General features: G+C 44.4%; 1 protein-coding gene across 1 annotated transcript in view; it reads right to left on the bottom strand.

Moving 5' to 3' along the window:
* ASIP (agouti signaling protein) overlaps positions 1–17,929 on the bottom strand; it is a 116,332-nt gene extending 98,403 nt beyond the window's left edge. The window contains exon 1 of the mRNA XM_070472549.1: positions 17,847–17,929. The gene's annotated coding sequence lies outside the window, so the exon portion shown is untranslated. The remainder of the gene's footprint in view (positions 1–17,846) is intronic.
* Between the last annotated feature and the right edge of the window lie 1,668 nt (positions 17,930–19,597).

The raw sequence follows: 19,597 nt of genomic DNA, 5'->3' as shown, positions 1-19,597 counted from the left end.
TGGGAGCCAAGAATATTTTAGAGAACTAAAGAAATGTGACATTTCCATGACCTGCACATCATGGAACAAAGTTACACCTGTTAAACTGTGTTTAACACCAGCCTTCACACTTTCCTGGTTTCCCAGTTCAAAGAAACCTCAGCTTGATTTGTTTAACCCTGCCTCTCAGGAGTTGGAGAGGCTCTGTGAGTGTGTCTCACACCTGATCACCTATTTCAGTCCCCCGTCATGTCAGTTCAGTGGGAGCCTGAGTCAAAGTGGGAGTGTTAGGTAGTTAGAATAGGGAAAAGGAGTCCAAAATGGTGGTGGCTAAAAGACAGGAAAGGAAATGCCTGCAAAAATAGAACAGAGGAGGATCAAAGGAAGGTCCGAGGACCGGAGTGAGGACTTCAGGTAGAACAGCGCTCTGGCCTAAGCCCAATTTGCATAGGACAGGCCCAGGGGGGGGAAAGAAACATATAAAAAGAGGAGCCAAAGGGCTCTCTCTCTGTCTCCTCCTACGCGTGCATATGCTCTTTCTCTCCCCGAAGATGGATTTTCCTGCTATTATCTAAATAAAATAGAGCTGTAACACTGAACTGTAACACTGATTTATTTAAGAGCTGTAACTCGGTCCATTTGAGACCTGAGAGCTATAACATGGTCTGTCCAAGACCTGAGAGCTGGGACCTGCCGAGGGGGCTTTAATGTCCGTCACTTCAAATTTTTGTTGTGATGAGACAAAGAACCGAGGAGCATACACTCGTCTGACATCTATGGTGCTGTGACTGGGGTTTAACCTGGCTCAAACAACCTCCATGCGGAAGAGGCCAAGCGCAGCCAGAGCCCAGCTCAGCGAAGCTCCGGCGGTAGAAGTGCAAAGTGAAGAAAACCCAGCACAGGGGAAGGCCTGTCGTGCTGGAAACCGGGACAGCGAAAAACGAACTCAGCAGAAAGCCCAGGAGGCTCAGTCTCAGATTCCAGAAGACCTCCAGTTAAGGTAGGAGGTCCTCGCTCCTATGGCTGGAAGGACATGCCTAACAATTACAATCTCTCGTTTCTCAGTCCCTCGAACCCCCCACGAACAGGCAGGCGGCAGTGGGTGCAATTGGAGAGGCTACTCTTTGGTATGTCCCAAAGGCACTATCTGCTGCGCCCCAGTAGCTGTTACCCAAGCTGGTGGGAGTTCTGTCCTTACTCTTCTCTGTGCCAAAAAATCAGACCAATGAAAACTGTGAGCACCAGTCAGATATCTAGCAAATTTTCCAGCAGGCTATGAAGTGGATTACTTGGCATGTTTTTCCCACTGCTTTTTCCTCCTGTTCTTCAGGTCTCTAGCCCAGCCAAAAAGTAAGAGGTGGATTTGTTAGGATCCAGAGAGAAGCCATGCTTCAGGGTGTGGGTCATTGCGGAGGGCAAGGGCACTGGGCCATGGAATGCGGCCTGACTAAGTTTTGCAAACGGGGTTAATTCATATGCTAATGAGTGGGAGGATCATCCCAGCCATTGGGAAACCACCCACTCCTCCCTCTGTTGACAGTACCTTGGAGCTGTTCTACCACCTCTGGATGTGTCTTTTGGCTTACAGATTGGGGATTAAGGTTCACTTGAATTTGATTTGTCATGTTGGACCCAATTGATTTTAATCGGTTTACGTTACGCCCTTGTGCTATGTCATTCTTTCAAAGGTTGTGCCCTGCCTCCTTCCCTCCTGTTTCATGCTCCTTTCCTCAGCCCCATCCTGGCCCACAATGTTGCCTCTACAATCTTCTAGAGGGACAACCAGAAAATAACTGGCCTTGGGAGGGAAGTACTGTATAATATCCAACCCCTTAGTCCTACCTAGCACTGGTCACACTGGAGATCTTGGGGATGCCTAAACTCCAGTCCGGGGATCCCAGGAGGTCATCACGCCTTGACCTGCTTAGGGATCTGGTCCTTGAAAGGTTGTCATGCCTCAACCTGCTCTGGGGTCCGCCAGTCCCACGGGTCCCAGGAGGTCGTCACGCCTCGACCTGCCCAGGGACCCAATTCTCAGGAGGCCGTCACACCTCGACCTGCCCAGGGATTCGATCTCTAGGAGGCTGTCATGCCTCAGCCTGCCTGGGGATCTGCACCCTGACCCGGGGACGCCTGGCTCTCAGGTTGCGACAGTACTAGGTAGGATGAGCTTACATCATAGTGTCTATTCCCACCCAAGGCAGACAAACTAGCAATGAGTTACAACTCCTTAATTCTACCCAGCACTGGTCACGCTAGAGACCTTGGGGATGCCCAAACTCCAGGCGGGAGTCCCAGGAGGTCATCACACCTTGACCTGCCTAGGGATCTGGTCCTTGAAAGGTTGTCACGCCTCAACCTGCTCAGGGATCTGCCAGTCCCACGGGTCCCAGGAGGTCGTCATGCCTCGACCTGCCCAGGGACCCAGTTCTTGGGAGGCTGTCATGCCTCAACCTGCCCAGGGATTCGATCTCTAGGAGGCTGTCATGCCTCAGCCTGCCTGGGGATCTGCACACCGACCCAGGGACGCCTGGCTCTCAGGTTGCGACAGTAGTGGGTAGGACAAGCTTCAGAAAGCCTATTAGTTTTTTTCTTTTCCTTTTCCTCCCTGCTGCTGCTGACATGACTGTATTTCAGATGGGAAATAACCAATCCACTTCCCGGCAGACACCCTTGAGATGCATCCTTGATAGCTGGATGACCCTGAACATACTAGGGTCTTAAAGGAAGCCCGTAGGTATGCAACCGGGCTTCACATGTCAAGCGATAGATACCCAGTAGGGGAAACTGCAGTCCCCTCCTCCGATCCTAACTGGAATTATAATGACCCTGAGCACATCTGGGAAAGGGATCATTTTCTAATTTGTGTAAAGGCAGGACTGAAAGCGGCCCAGTAAAAAGTAATCAACTATGCCCAGGTCTCAGCAATAACTCAGGAGCCCAATGAGAACCCCATTGCCTTTCTAGAAAGGCTAAAAGAGGCCCTCCAAAAGTTTACCAATCTGGACTTAGGCTCTTACGAGGGACACGTGATTTTAAAGGACAAATTCCTGTCCCAATGTGCATCAGATATCAGAATTAAGTTACAACAGCTACAGCAGCAGGACCCTGCTACCTCTTTAGAAGAGATGACCCAGACAGCCACCAATACCTTTTATAACAGAATAGGAGAAGGAGGCCAAGGCCCAGGAGAGGGAGAGAAGGAAAGAGACAAGGCATGCCCAGATGCTGGCCGCCCTCCAGGGCAGCCCTATGGCACACCCCGAGTTCTTGAATGACAAGGCATGAGGCAAATGCCTAATCTGTAGACAGGCGGGGCAATGGGCCAAAGAGTGTCCTAACCATAACAAGTCTCCTAAAACGGCTTGCCACAAATGCCATCAACTGGGACATTGTGTGGCACTCTGCCCTTGGGACCCAAGAGCCTCAAGGTCAAGCGCCAAGCCTTCCCTCATGATGGTTCAAGAGGACTGAAGCGGCCCGCTCCAGCCAGCCTGCCTGTCACAGATAACCATCATGGGGCTGGAGCCAAGGGTGCAACTGGATATGGCAGGTAGGTCCGAGAATTTCTTGGTTGACACAGAGGCTACCTACTCTTGTCTTGATCTCCTACTCCGGAGCCTTCTCCTCCCAAACCTGTACCATTTGGGTGCTCCAGGAAAAGCAACTACTAAAAGATTCACACAAGCACTTCTTTGTTGCTGGGATGGACAGATATTCTCCCACCAGTTTCTGGTGGTCCCTGAGTGTCCTACTCCCTTAATGGGAAGAGACATACTCACTAAACTGGGGACCACTCTTGTGATGGGAAGCTTTTCAGCCCCTAGGGCCCTACAGCTTCTGGTTACTACTGAGGAACCCGTTACACCTCCAATAGAGAGGGACCAAAAACTATGGGAGGACAAAATGAACCCCCAGGTGTGGGACCAGGGGACTCCTGGACGAGCCCACCAAGCTGAACCGGTCATCACTGTCCTCCGAGATCCCACTCGGTTTCCTAACCGGAAACAATATCCTCTCAAAAGAGAGGCTTGGGAGGGACTACAGCCTTAAATAAATTCCTTGCATGTGGGCTATTGGTCCCCACCAGTTTGCCATGTAACACCCCAATCCTCTCAGTAAAGAAAAAGGACGGAACCTGGCGAATGGTTCAAGATCTCCGGATCATCAATGAAGCTATAGTACCCTTCCATCCCACAGCACCCAATCCCTATGCAATCTTGGGAGAAATCCCACCCAGTGCCAAGTGGCTGACAGTCTTGGATCTCAAAGATGCATTTTTTTGCCTACCACTGGCTAAAGAATCCCAATATCTTTTTGCCTTTGAGTGGGAAGCCCCAGGAGAAAAACACCAACAGATGACTTGGACAGTATTACCTCAGGGGTTCAGAGACAGTCCCACCTTGTTTGGACAGGCCCTTAGCTGGGATCCCCTAGATCTGGACCTGGGACCCAATGGGAAAATATTACAATATGTAGATGGCCTACTGATCTGCTCTCCAGATGAGAAAAGTGCCCAACAACATGCAATTCAGGTTCTAAACTTTTTGGCAGAAAGGGGATATAAAGTCTCCCATGCTAAGGCACAAATGGTCGAGACAAAGGTCACTTACCTGGGAGTTCAGATTACACATGGGTCCAGGAGGCTGTCCTCTGATCGGGTACAAGGAATCCTCCAGCTGCCCTCCCCCAAGACTCGAAAACAATTGCGAGCTTTCCTGGGGCTAACTGGGTATTGTAGAATCTGGATACCCAACTATGGTCTAATTGCCCAGCCCTTATATAAAAGCTTAAAGGGACGAGATGATTCAATTCCGCTGATGTGGGGAACTCCTCAAAAGGAGGCAGAGGCTACACTAAAACAGGCCTTACTCAGGCACCTGCCTTGAGGTTGCCAGATCCAAAAAAAAGCATTCCAACTTTATGTCCATGAAAGAGAGGGAATAGCCTTGGGAGTGTTAACTCAAAGGTTGGGATTTGAGCCCCAGCCTGTAGCTTACTTATCCAAGAGACTTGATCCAACTGCCCAAGGCTGGCCCCTCTGCCTTCGAAATCTTGCAGCTATTGCAATCATGATAGAAGATGCTTTAAAACTCTCCTTTGGGGGTAAACTACTTTTACCAGCCACCAAGTAAAACAACCCCTAAATGGGAGAGGCCATTTATGGATGTCTGATCAGAGAATCCTCAGATATCAAGTAATACTGATGGAAAATCCAAGCTGCACTATATCCCCTTATGAGGTTCTTAACCCAGCCACCATCCTCCCCACCCCCAAGGGCTCTCTCCCCTTTCACCCCTGTCTAGAAACCTTGGACCACTGGACAAAACCCCGAGAGGGATTGTCAGAAGATCCTCTGACCAATCCTGAGGAAATCTGGTACACTGACGGAAGCAGTTTTGTCTTGGATGGAAAAAGAAGAGCCGGATATGCAGTGGTCTCCAATTTTGAGACCATAGAGGCTAAGCCTCTGCCACCAGGTACTTCAGCCCAATTAGCTGAGCTCATAGCCCTGACTCAAGCTTTAGAGCTGGGAAAAGGAAAAAGAATAGCCATTTATACTGACTCCAAGTATGCATTTCTGGTGCTACATGCACATGCAGCTATTTGGAAAGAAAGGGGCCATTTGACCACCCGAGGGTCCCCAATCAAATATGGTGATCAAATCCTTAGACTCTTAGGCAGTCCATCTGCCCACTGAGGTTTCAGTCTCCCACTGTAAAGGACACCAAAAAGGGAGCACAGAAGTGGCACGAGGGAACCAAACAGCTGATCAGGCAGCTAAGAGAGCAGCGTTACAGAACCATGACCTAATAGGGATTGCTACCTTAGTTCCACAGACTAATTTGCAGTATGTGTAGTATATGCAGTATATATACTGCATATATACTGCAACAGTGTATATGCAGTATATGAAGAAACTCCTTCCTATACTGAAGGTGAGACTCTTAAAGCTAAGAGGGAGGGCTTTCAAGAAGATCATATGGGGTGGTTCCAAAAGGAGGGGCTCCTTTTTCTGCCTGGGAACCTCCAATGGAAGTTGGTTAACTCCTTACATGCCACCACTCATTTAGGAGAAAAGGCCCTCCAAAGATTACTAGAAAGGTCTTTCAGAGGAACAGGCTTCCAAACAACTATAAGACAAGTGGTCTCCTCTTGTCCCACTTGCCGATTAAACAACCCCCTAAGAGCTCTAAGACCCCAGCTGGCCCAGCCTGCCCAACGACGTGGGGCCTTATCCAGGAGAGGACTGGCAGATGGACTTCACCCAGATGCCATTTTCTCAAGGGTACAAATACCTATTAGTCATGATAGATACATTCACAGGGTGGATTGAAGGCTTTCCCACCTGGACTGAGAAGGCTGAGGAGGTAGTAAAAAAAAACTACTCCATGAAATCATTCCAAGATTTGGTCTGCCCAGGTCATTACAAAGTGACAATGGGACATCATTTACTTCTAACTCACCCAAGGGGTCTCTAAAGCATTGGGCATTACTTATTATCTCCATTGTGTCTGGAGGCCTCAGTCTTCAGGAAAAGTAGAAAGAGCCAACCAATTCTTAAAATCAGCAATAAGAAAGATAACCCAAGAGACCTCCCTGGGATGGAAGAAGACTTTACCAATAGCTCTCCTCCGTACCCGTATTGCCCCTAAAGAACAGGTTGGTTTTAGTCCTTATGAGATGCTATATGGGAGACTTTTTGTTTATGTCAATGACTTCTTCCTAGATCCAGAGGTTCAGACCCTCCAGTCTTATACCATGGCAATTGGGCAATTACAACAGGATATACGCTTGTGGGGTATGAACCAGGACCCAAAAGACTCTAAGGAGTCACCACTATATGCTCCAGGGACTCAACTCCTAATTAAAGTCTGGAAAGATGGGTCCCCAAAGGCTCAACTCCAGCCCACATGGAAGGGCCCCTACCCTGTAATACTTTCTACTCCCACAGCAGTCAAGGTGCCAGAACATTACTCCTGGATTCACTACTCACGAGTCAAGCCATGGAAGAAAACAGAAGAAGACACTCAATACACCTGTGAGCCCCTGGGAGATCTCAGACACCTATTCAGGACTACAAATGAGTGCCATTCTAATGAACACTCCCAAAATCTGGTTTCTGGGGACAACATTTCTCAGGATAGCTCTAAAGAGCCAACATAGCTTGGCAGGGATAATACTCCAAAACAGACAGGAGATAGATCTTCTGATCTCTGAACAAGGAGAGACTTGAGCCATCCTGGCGATGTAAATTTGAAATTGGTTAATGCCCCTATAGTCCTTGTTACACCATACTGATGCTGCTTTTGATTGTTCCATGTACTGTCAATTGTCTAACCTGTTTTGTGTCTGCTCAGGTCAACAAGCTACAACATGCAGTGCCAGTTCAACAAAGATACAAAACTACAGCTGACCATGGAAAATATCACTCACCCTTAGATGGACACTGCTATAAGGACTCTGAGGCTTGAGACAAGCAAGATGGGGAGGCCCAATACCCCTCGCTGTCCCAATTCAACAGGAAGTAGCCAGAAAGACCTTGATGCCCTTATTCCCAAAGAATTGGGCCTCCCATCTCTTGAAGGGGGAACGTTAGGTAGTTAGAATAGGGAAAAGGAGTCCAAAATGGCGGTGGCTAAAAGACGGGAAGGGGAAAGCCCGCGAAAATAGAACAGAGGACGGTCAAAGCAAGGTCCGAGGACCGGAGTGAGGACTTCAGGCAGAACAGCGCTCCGGCCTAAGCCCAATTTGCATAGGACAGGCCCAGGGGGAAGAAAGAAACAGAAAAAGAGGAGCCAAAGGGCCCTCTCTCTGTCTCTCCCATGCGTGCGTATGCTCTTTCTCTCTCTCCCACGCGATGGGGCCCTCTTCTCTTCACGTCTTTGGGTCGACGTGCCCTCATGCCCCGAAGATGGATTTTCCTGCTATTATCTAAATAAAATAGAGCTGTAACACTGAACTGTAACACTGACTTATTTAAGAGCTATAACACAGTCCACTCAAGACCTGAGAGCTGTAACATGGTCTGTCCAAGACCCAAGAGCTGGGAGCCGCTGAGGGGGCTTTAATGTCCGTCACTCCAAATTTTTGTTGTGATGAGACAAAGAACCGAGGAGCATACACTCGCCTGACAGGAGGAAAAGGAACTGGGCAGAGTGGCACGCAGAGACTGCTCAGCACCGGGACTCCCCACGCTGCTCTGTGGAGTCCTTCCACAAGTCTGCACTGCCCCCAGGTGGCCACATCAGGGCTCTGGTTTGGGGAGAAGATCTGAGGTGCGTGTGTCTCAGCTGGAACTCCTTGTGAACCCAATAGTGGAGAGACAAGGAGAGAACCCAAGACATCAGTCATCAAAGTGGGCACTGGAATGTTTAAGGAATACCTTTTTTCAATATCACTATGAAATTTTTGGTTGGCATAAACTTAAAATATATTCAGAGAAATCAATTCAGTTCACTACCTAAAATGCAGGGACTTAGTGCAAGTGAATGCTAAGTACCTGAGGTTAGCTAAAGAATCAGACTGCCAATGCAGGGAACACAGATTTGATCCCTGGTCTGGAAAATCCCACATGCTGCAGAGTGATTAAGCCATGCTGGAACTCTGAGCCCACGCACTGCAACTACTGAAGCCCACATGCCCTAGAGCCCTGCTCCGCAACAAGAGAAGCCACTGCAACTAGAGAGTAGAGACCCCACTGGCCACAACTAGAAAAAGCCCATGCTCAGTAGCAGAGACCCCCAAATAAATACACATACATACATATTTTTTTTTAAAGCTGAGACTACTTTTCTGATATTCAGTCATTCAAACAATTATTGGAGGCTTAGTTTATGCCATGACCTATACTAGAAATGGTGGATACAAAGGCATTGTCTCTGCCTACAAAGAGCTTACAGTCCAGAAGAAGAGAAATATAAAAAAATTATAGAAATAATAAATAACAATAATAAATGAGGTTCATGTATTGACAGAACCTAGTGGACCAAGGGTTGGGGCTAGTCAGGGAAGGCTTCTCTAAAGAAGTGACATCTTAAGTTGAGCCTTACATGATGACTAGGATTTAGCTATGTGGGGTTGGGGTGCTAACAATAGAAGGAGAGCACAGTGCAGGCAGACAGGCCAGTGATAGCAAATATGTGGAGGGAAATGTGCAGGCAGGAAGGGCCGAAAGGGTCAGGAGAAACAGCCTTATAAATATCAGATTAAGGAACCTGGACCATATCCTGCAGTGTTGCTGAAAGATTTTAGGCAGGAAAGACATGGTCAGATTTAATTTCCAAATATTGTGCTAGCAAAGGGGTGGAGGGTAAATTGATGTGACACATCTGGAAACAAAGACCAGAGAAAACAATCTAGGTTAAAGCAGAATAATACAGGGGACAGATGAATGAGCACTTGGAGTAGTAAGTTTGGGGAAGAAGCAACAGACCCAAGGGCCTTGGATGCACTGGGATGAGTGAGGGCAAGAGAGAAATCAAGGAAGGCTCTCCAGAGTCTATTTCAGGTGACTGTGGCTGATGGTATCACCAATTATTAATATATGCTAAATTCCAGAGGAAGAGCAAGGAAGGGGGGTGAGTTCTGTTTACCATATCTGTGGAATACACTGAAATAGAGATATCTAGGAATCTATTAGAAATAAAACTAAAATTCTGACTGTACTTAGTTGCTTAGTCGTGTCCGACTCTTTGAGACCCCATGGACTGTAGCCCATAGCCCACCAGGCTCCTCTGTCCATGGGTATTCTTCAGGCAAGAATACTGGAGTGGGTTGCCATTCCCTCCTCCAGGTCGAATCCAGGTCTCCCACACTGCAGGCAGATTCTTTACCATCTGGGCCACCAGTGAAACCCAAAGTTCTGGGGAGAGCCTTAAGCTAGACACACAGATTTGGGTGTCATTGGTGTATAGCTTATAAATAAAACCAGGGAAACAGATGAGATCACTCAGGGAGAATGGAGTAGAGAAAAGAACAGAAATTCAAGGACCAAACTCTGGAATGGTTAGGAAAGCTTTGGTAATATTGTCTCATACATTTACCTGCGACTTTGGAGTTTACCAATGGTTTTTATATCTATTATCTTCCTAAATTCTCATCTGAGAGGTTCTGTAAACTGACTGATAAAGTCAGGTGTGATTGTGCTGATACCAAGACTGCAATAGATCCAACCATCAGATGGGCAGTTGGTGGGAGCCATCAGCTCCCCCCGTATATCCTTCACAGAGGCTAGTCCCAGCTTATGACTCAAAGCCCTATGTTAACGTGACCCAGTATGACCCTTCAGAGGACCTTCCTCATGTCAGTGGTTAAGAATCCGCCTGCCAATGCAAGGGACATGGGTTCAATCTCTGGTCGTGCACCGGAACTACTGGAGCCTGTGTACCCCAGAGCCCGTACTCTGCGACAAGAGAAGCTTCCTCAATGAGAAGCCTGAGCACCATAACAAAGAGTAGTCCCTGCTCCCTGGACCTAGAGAAAGCCCGAGCAAAAGCAATGAAGACCCAGTGCAGCCAAAAATAAATAAAACTTAAAAAATGAAATAAAGGAGAAATTTCAGAAAGAAAGAAACTCTTGCCTAGGCTTCTAGTTAAGAGCACTGTGACCTGAGTTAGAAGGGCTGTGGAGGAGCAATGGCAGAGCTGACAAGAGCCTGCCTGCGTCTGTACGTCCTGAAGGCAGGAGTCCCACCTGAGGAAGAGCTGCAGGAGGAGGAAAGGCATCCTTTCCAGAGACAGAAACAAGGCATTTTCTTCTCCCTGAATGCCTGGGTCAGCAGGAGGCACTAAGGCTGGCCTGGCCCCAGAAGGAGGTCTGCAGAGCAAAGGCAGATGGATAGCGGAAATGCCACGCACTGATATAGTAGAATCACTTCTAAGGTGATTTTTTTCTTCTCTTAGACTTAGGAGCTGGCTTTTGATTATTGATTTTTATTTACTTTTGCAATGGTCTTATCTCATTTTCAAGTGGTAAAACTGCTCCAAAGTAGCTTCCCCTTGCAAAGGTCATTTACAATAAGTGATGTGCTCCAGCTAGGTCTCGCATTGAAAACAAACCATCAAGGGACTTCCATTACCTTTCATATCTAAGAGACTGGTATGCTAAGCTTGTACCCACGAGAGTATATCTTCTTGATTTTGCACAGATGATATGAGTGATGGATACATAAAGTCTGTAACTACTATTTATAAAATAAAATAAAGTATCTGAATCTCTCAAAAGCAGTTCGGGAAATTTGGGGCCTCCTAAGAGATAAGAAAACACCATCAGTAGAGACGCAACCCTGAGGAAGTCCATCTTAAAGTTACTGGGCCTGTGGACAGGGATAAAACTGACAAGTTGTAGACACTTTGCCCTAGTCCAGAGCAGAGAATTGACTTTTTCTCTGAGAAGGGACTTTAGAGCCCAAAGGAAAACAAAGATTGAAAATGAACTCCTCCGAAAAGGGTATAAATCTTCTGTGGAAATGATTTCAGAAGTCTTCTGGTTAACGACTCTTTCTCCCCAGGCTAGTTTCATTTTGTGGCTCCATGTTCAAATTCTAATGAAAAATCAGCTGCTGATAGTGGCTAGAATTATTCATGTATAGCTCCCTCCCCCATTTGTGGACCATCAATGGCAACATCTAAATGACTAATCGGTTCCCCTTTGTGCATTCATCAATCAGTGCATTCCCAAAGACTACTAATTTTTATTTTCAACCCAGGTTAAACATACTCAGGAACCTTACTGCTGCCAAGTGCCACTTCAGATCCCAAAGTTGAATATAAATGATTTGGGGATGGTCTATTGTTTTAGAGAATTCTTGGCAAGCTCCCTACATAAAATGGGAGTTGACCTCATTAATTAATCATGTAATAATCATTGGCCCATTTTCTATCCAGTTTTGGTGATTTACATTTTTAAGATAACAGGATTAGCCAGAAGCATTTCAGGAAGGAGAAACTGTCCTCAAGCAGGATACATTGTTATATAATCCTTGCTGCTGCTGCTGCTAAGTCACTTCAGTCGAGTCCGACTCTGTGCAACCCCACAGACGGCAGCCCACCAGGCTCCCCTGTCCCTGGGATTCTCCAGGCAAGAACACTGGAGTGGGTTGCCATTTCCCTCTCCAATGCATGAAAGTGAAAAGTGAAAGGGAAGTCGCTCAGTTGTGCCCGACTCTTAGCGACCCCATAATCCTTAGTACAGAGTTTAAACTGAGTTGTTACATAATCATCAATTCCAGGCTTAAAAATAAAAATGTTTTATGTGACTAAGACTAAGGAATATAGAGGTAAAAATAAGTTTGTCCTTTTTGATATTGAGAGGGCCAATTCCTAGGCAGGTTGATAAGAAGTCTGGGGGTCCCCAAGGAGAGAGGGGTCTAGGGTTCTCAAGGAGGAGATAGGGGTCTGGAATTCTCAAGGAGGAGGAAAAGGACAAACTTTTTCTCCCCCTCCACATTCCTTAGTCTTAGTCACATAAAACATTTTTATCTTTAAGCCTGTGTAACTGATGATTACACAAGAAACAACTCAGTTTAAACTCTGTACTAAGGATTATATAACAATGTATCCTGCTTGAGGACAGTTTCTCCTTCCTGAAAACCTTCTGGCTAATCCTGTTATCTTAAAAATGTAAATTATGGGAGTGGGTCTAGTAAGATCTTTACAACCTCCAGACATTCTTTTGATTCTTTGTAATAACTAATTTAAAATTTGTTGCTAACACTAGCAAGCGGGCACTCTTTCTGCCCCCTTCTGATGGCTATGTCAGGAGCTTTCTCTATCTCTTTTATACTTTAATAAAACTTTATTACTAAAAGCTCTGAGCAACCAAGCCTCATCTCTGGCCCTGGATTGAATTCTCTGGAGGCCAAGAATCCCGGCTACTTTCATGGTTCAGCAACAACCTTTCCATATCCTTATATCAGCAAAGCAGAATTAAATTACTGGATTCCTAAAGCAGTTCCCCTTTGGACTTACCTGTGGAAATTGCTGAATGGGAAGGGTCAGGGAACTGAGGGTCCAGGATTTGGTTCAGTAACTTTGGCAGGCTAACCGAAACCATCCCCTGCCTTCCCGCTGCTTTTTATGCAGCCCTGAGCTGTTAATGACCACCAGCTGTGGGGCCACTCTGACCACTTTGCCTGGCCTCCTGGGTCTTCAGTGCTTTCAGGGCTAATGGGCCTCTATAGTCTCCTGCTCCCTGGCTTCCCCCTCCCTCAAGGATCTCCACCTCCCAGAGCATTGCCAACTCAGCAGGAGCTTCTCTGGGGTGAGTTCTTTTGCTTTATGGCAACTGAGCTATCACATATCTAATCTGGAAGTACCCTAAAATTAAGGTGCAAAAAAACTGGATTTTGGAGACCAAAAGTATTTGGTGAAACTGACTTTCAGATGTTGTCTGGAGTAGAGTGTGCTATGTGGGGGCCTCCTATCTATGGATTTGGAGCAGTCTGATAACTTGAAATATCACTTAGCCATGACAGATTCCTGGCAGAGCCAGGACTCAGCAGATTTCTGAATTATGTCTCCATCCAGTGCCATTCTCCAAGTTGAATCAACACTACTTACTAGCTTTGTGACCTTGGGCAAGTTATTTAACCTCTTGAGGCCCCAATTTCCTCAGATATAAAATGGGGGCAATGATATTCTCGAGTGATAACATAAACTGTAAATGAGATATATGTGTAACATCAATACATGGTAGATGCTCAATGAATTTCAGTTCCCTTAGTTGAAAGGGAATTTCAGTTCCCTTTGCATTTTAGAGAGAATCTATTCACCTGCATCACCTCTTGCTTAGCTAGCAGGATGAGGTTTGGGTTGGTACTTCAGGGGTACCTCTGGGAAAGAGGTTGGGTAATACGAAATCACAGGGATTTGTCTCTTTTCTTAGATCCTAGGTCACAATGCTAAGGCCAATAGATCCTGTGTCTGAATTCAGTCCCACTTCAGAGAACACTTGCAGGTTCATTTCTGGGAAAACCCTATTAGTAAACATGTATCTGGCACATGGTCTAGTACATTCTACCCCTTAAGATTAACATCACTGCTATGTCCAAGGTTCTGGGCTGGGCTATACTAATGAGGAGTCCTGGTCTAGCAAGAGAGTTCCAGAAAAACATCGATTTCTGCTTCACTGACCATGCCAAAGCCTTTGACTGTGTGGATCACAATAAACTGTGGAAAATTCTGAAAGAGATGGGAATACCAGACAACCTGACCTGCCTCTTGACAGTTAGAACTGGACATGGAACAACAGACTGGTTCCAAATAGGAAAAGGAATACATCAAGGCTGTATATTGTCACCCTGCTTATTTAACTTATATGCAGAGTACATCATGAGAAATGCTGGGCTGGAAGAAGCACAAGCTGGAATAAAGATTGCCAGGAGAAATATCAATAACCTCAGATATGCAGATGACACCACCCTTATGGCAGAAAGTGAAGAAGAACTAAAGAGCCTCTTGATGAAAGTGAAAGAGGAGAGTGAAAAAGTTGGCTTAAAGCTCAACATTCAGAAAACTAAGATCATGGCATCTGGTCCCATTACTTCATGGCAAATAGATGGGGAAACAGTGGAAACAGTGTCAGACTTTATCTTTTTGGGCTCCAATATCACTGCAGATGGTGATTGCAGCCATGAAATTAAAAGATGCTTACTCCTTGGGAGGAAAGTTATGACCAACCTAGACAGCATATTAAAAAGCAGAGACATTACTTTTCCAACAAAGGCCCATCTAGTCAAGGCTATGGTTTTTCCAGTGGTCATGTATGGATGTGAGAGCTGGACTGTGAAGAAAGCTGAGTGCTGAAGAATTGATGCTTTTGAACTGTGGTGTTGGAGAACACTCTTGAGAGTCCCTTGGACTACAAGGAGATCCAACCAGTCCACCCTAAAGGAGATCAGTCCTGGGTGTTCATTGGAAGGACTGATGCTGAAGCTGAAACTCCAATACTTTGGCCACCTTATGCGAAGAGTTGACTCATCGGAAAAGACCCTGATGCTGGGAGGGATTGGGGGCAGGGTGAGAAGGGGACGACAGAGGATGAGATGGCTGGATGGCATCACTGACTCGATGGACATGAATCTGAGTAAATTCTGGGAGTTGGTGATGGACAGGGAGGCCTGGCGTGCTGTGATTCATGGGGTCACTAAGAGTCGGACACGACTGAGCGACTGAACGGACTGATAGCCTAGATAATTATGTACATGACTCTCAACTCTGAAGGAATCCTTTCTTATTCATATTTATTTCCTTTAAGTAACAACCATATTGCTTTGCATATTGAAAGTGCTCATTAAATTAAATTGGAATAAATTAACTCAGTATCCCAGAGTATGACACTGAAGGAAAAAAATATAACTTAACATTTCTAGAGAGAAAGATCCAGACTGACTACAAGAACCAGGAAGAAACCAAAGCAGAGGAGAATCTTTTCTATGTTTCAGACTTTGCTCACATAATTTTTATCTGTGGACTTGCCCCATTTGTCAGAAAACTGTCATTGCACTCAAGAAGACTACCTTAGAAATACATTGTCAGTGGTGTAACTGGCTATAACATTGGCTGGAATAGATAGTCTTGTTCCTAAAGCCATGCCTAGTTATCAACAATAGATAAGGTGTTAAGAAGACAGCAGTGTGCTACCAGTCATTCTGGACTGCCACGGAGCTGGGAGCTTCGCTCACATCCATACCCTCTGGCTGGGAAAAGTGCTACTGCTTCGAATTTAAGTTTCTCAGTCAATTATTACCGCCTCTTTGTTTTGCCCTCAATGCTTATGGAATATTTGCTATTGTAAATCAGTAATTAAAAATTCCTCTTTCCCTTAACACGTAGTCTTGCGGCTTTCAGACTCATCAGTGGTATGTCTGTTTGTTTTGTAGAGAAAGTGATTTACTCTTAAAATAGATCAGGGTGTTAATAGATTGCTGATTGTCTCCTTCACTAAATTTTAACTCTTGAGGGCAGGAACTGTGTCTTATTTATTTGTGGATCCCCACTGCCTAGCAGAGCTTTATGGTGGCTGTTCAATAAATGCTTACAGATTAGTAAGTGAATCAAATATAACCAACCCTGCATAAAGTTATAGGTATGAAATCGGAAGTATGGGTGATAGGTACCAGAGAAACTCTGAAAAAGAGGAAATCACTCTGGATCAGGGTGGCCAAGGAAACATCTGTGGAAGGAATAAGAAAAATCCATAGAAGAATTTAACTCCCTAGACAAAGATGAGATGGGATGTGAAAAGAATATGGGCTTCTAAATCACGTAGACTCTGTGAGCCTCAATTTCTCCTCTATATAAATACTTAAATTAAAAAAATGGGAATAGTAAACTTACATCATAAATGAGATAGCTTTGTAAAGTAATTAGTACAGGGTGTGATGCACACAAAAGAATTTTCTTTCCTTTGTAAGTTATCTTTCTTTTCTGACCTGCACAGCTATCCCACTGAATTTGAAATCACCAATTCAATGGACATGAGTTTGAGCAAACTCTGGGAGATGGTGAAGGACAGGAAAGTCTGGCATGTTGCAGTCCATGGGGTTACAAAGACTTGGACATGACTTAGCAACTGAACAACAACTACCTCATGGAACTTTATTATTGGAAGAGCTCATGGAGATAATTTAGTGTATATCTTTCATTTTACATATTAAAAAACCCCTCAACCCAGAGCAACTAAGTGATTTACTCAGCAGTAGTGGCAGAATTGTGAACTATTCTTGGGAGCTTTTGATTTCTTTCCCAGTGCTCTTTACAGCATATCTGGCTAGTTTACATTTTCATGAACACTGGCAATCCAGGTTGGTTTTTTTTTTTTTTCGGTAGAGACAGAATTCAATTAAATCATTTTACATTCCCATCAGCAATTTATGAAAGTTCTGTTTGCTGCACATCCTCACCAGCACTTGGAAATGACAGTTTTTCTTTCTTGTTTTTTGTTGCTGCTATTCTAGTGGGTGTAAAATGGTATCTCATTGTGGTTTGTTTTCTTGATGCATAATGATGTTAATTTTTTCATATGTTAATTGTCCACCTGTACATTTTCCTTTATGAAGCACTTGTCTCATTTTCCCCCCCTTTTTCAATTGGGCTTGTTTGTCTTTTTATTATTGAGTAGGAATTATTTATATACAAATATATATGCTGAATATTTTCTAGGCTCGGACTGTAGAGTCTGCCTGTAATCGAACCTGGAGACCCAGGTTCAATCCCTGGGTTGGGAAGAGCCTCTGGATAAGGGAATGGCAACCCATTCCAATATTCTTGCCTGGAGAACTCCATGGACAGAGGAGCCTAGCGCGCTACAGTCTGTAGGGTCACAAAAGAGTCAGACACAACTGAAGTGACTTAGCATGCATACACGTAAGGCACACAATAGCCATCTAACCCTTATTGGTGATGTTGTAATCACCAGGTCAAATTGTTTGATTTCTCCACTGAGAAATTACTAATTTTTCCCTGGTAACCATCTATGGGACACATTGTAAGATCATGCAAATATCCTGTACCTCATAAAGATTTACTCCTAGATTTAATATTCACTGATAGTCTTGCCTGAGTCCATCTTTGTTATGCCGACTGCAAAATAGGACTTCACAACCTCAGCATTCCCTCTATATTTAGCCAAAAGCATTAGACATTCTATTATAAGCAACAGTATGTACATATGCATGTAGAAATATATGTATTTATTTGCTATAAGTTGAGATTCATAAATTTCTATTTTTAATGGTTTATAATTATTACCATCTTTAATTATTTTGGTGCTAAAATTTCAAGATATGGTTAGTAGGAACTCCTTCAAGTTAGCTCATTTGCCCTCAAGACAGGTGCCCATTTTTATTTTGAGTAATTCCTTACTTTATAGCACAAGAAGATGTTCCAGGCTCATCTTGTACCTCCTGTGCCGCAGCTCTGGAATCAGCCATTTGCTCAAGGAGTCCTAATTATATGGGGAAAAAAAATTGTTTTAAGCAAACATACAGTAAAATTGACTTTTTGTGTATACAGTTCATTTTAACACATTTATAGATTCATAAATGGAATGCAGAACAGTTCCATAACCCCAGAAATTTCCCTCATGCTATTGCTTTGTAGTCATATTCCCCACCCTACCCTCATCCCTAACTAACCCCTGGCAACCACTCATTTTTTATCACTATAGTTTTTTGTCTTTTTGAAAATGTGATACAAATGGAATAGTACAGTATGTAAGCTAAAACATTTGGGAGAGGAGACTCCTTTCAATCAATGTCCTTAATAGTTATGGAAATATTGAGGTTATCTATTTCATCTTGAGTGAGTTTTGTGGTTTTCAAGGAATGAGTCCATTTCATCTGAGTCATCAAATGTATGTGCATAGAGCTGTTCATAGTCTTCCCTTACTAGCTTTTAAATGTCTGCAATTTTTATTCTCTTTTAAAAGTGTATAATCCCAGGCTTCCCTGGGGGGGGTCAGTGATAAAGAATCTTCCTGCCAATGTCGGAGACACAGGTTCAATCCTGGATCCAGGAGGATCCCACGTGCCACAGAGAAACTAAGCCCACAAGTATTGAATCTGTGCTCTAGAGCCCGGGAGCCACAACTGCTGAGCCCATGTGCTGCAACTACTGGAGCCTATGTGCCTTAAAGCCCTTGCTCTGCAACGAGAGAAACCACCACAGCAAGCCCGAGCCCCACAACTAGAGAGCAGCCCTCACTCACTGCAACCATTAATAGAGAAAAGCCCGCGCGGCAACAAAGACTCAGCACAGCCAAAAATAAATAAATAAATAATGCTATTTTTAAAAAGCATATAATCCCTTTCATTACTGATTGTGGTAATTTGTATCTTCTTTTTTCTTTTTGTTGGTCTTGCTAGGAGTAGATCAATTTTATTGCTCTTTTCAAAGAACTAGCTTTTTATCTTGCTTTTCTCTGTTTTCAATTCCATTGATTCCTGCTCTTATCTTTACTGTTTCCTTCCTTCTACTTGCCTTGGGTTTAGTTTGTTCATCTCTGGTTTCTTAAAGTGAAAGCTTAGTTTATTTATTTGAGACTTTTCTTCTTTATTTCTAATATAAGCATTTAATGCTATAAATTTCCCTCTAAGCACTGCATTCTAAAATCTTTGATTCGCTGTATTATTTTTGTTCAGTAAAAATATTTTATAATTTCACCTGACACTCTTTGACTTTCTGATTATTTAGAAGCATGTTGTTTACTATCTAAATATTTGAAGATTTTCCTGTTATCTTTTTGGTTTTGGTTTCTAATCTAATTCCATTATGGTCAGAAAATATACTTTGCATGATTTAAATTCTTTTAAGTTTCAGTTCAGTTCAGTCACTCAGTCGTGTCCAACTCTCTGTGACCCCATGGATTGCCGCACGACAGGCTTCCATGTCCATCACCAACTCATGCCCATCCAGTTGGTGTTGCCATCCATCATGATTGACGCCAACTTTAAAGTTTGTTACGGTTAATTTTATAACCCAACATATGGCCTATCTTGATTATCCTTTCTATGTACATCTGAGTAGTTTTTTTCAAGAAAACATTTTAATTTTACAGTACAGTACCACAAAAAGTACAGTAGTCAGTATAACAGTTGGCGTGTATAGGGGCTGCC

Source organism: Odocoileus virginianus, chromosome 9 (genome assembly GCF_023699985.2).
Source record: "Odocoileus virginianus isolate 20LAN1187 ecotype Illinois chromosome 9, Ovbor_1.2, whole genome shotgun sequence".
NCBI lineage: Eukaryota > Metazoa > Chordata > Mammalia > Artiodactyla > Cervidae > Odocoileus > Odocoileus virginianus.
The sequence above is the reverse complement of the archived record's forward strand: the minus strand, read 5'-3'. Positions and strand labels throughout refer to the sequence as shown.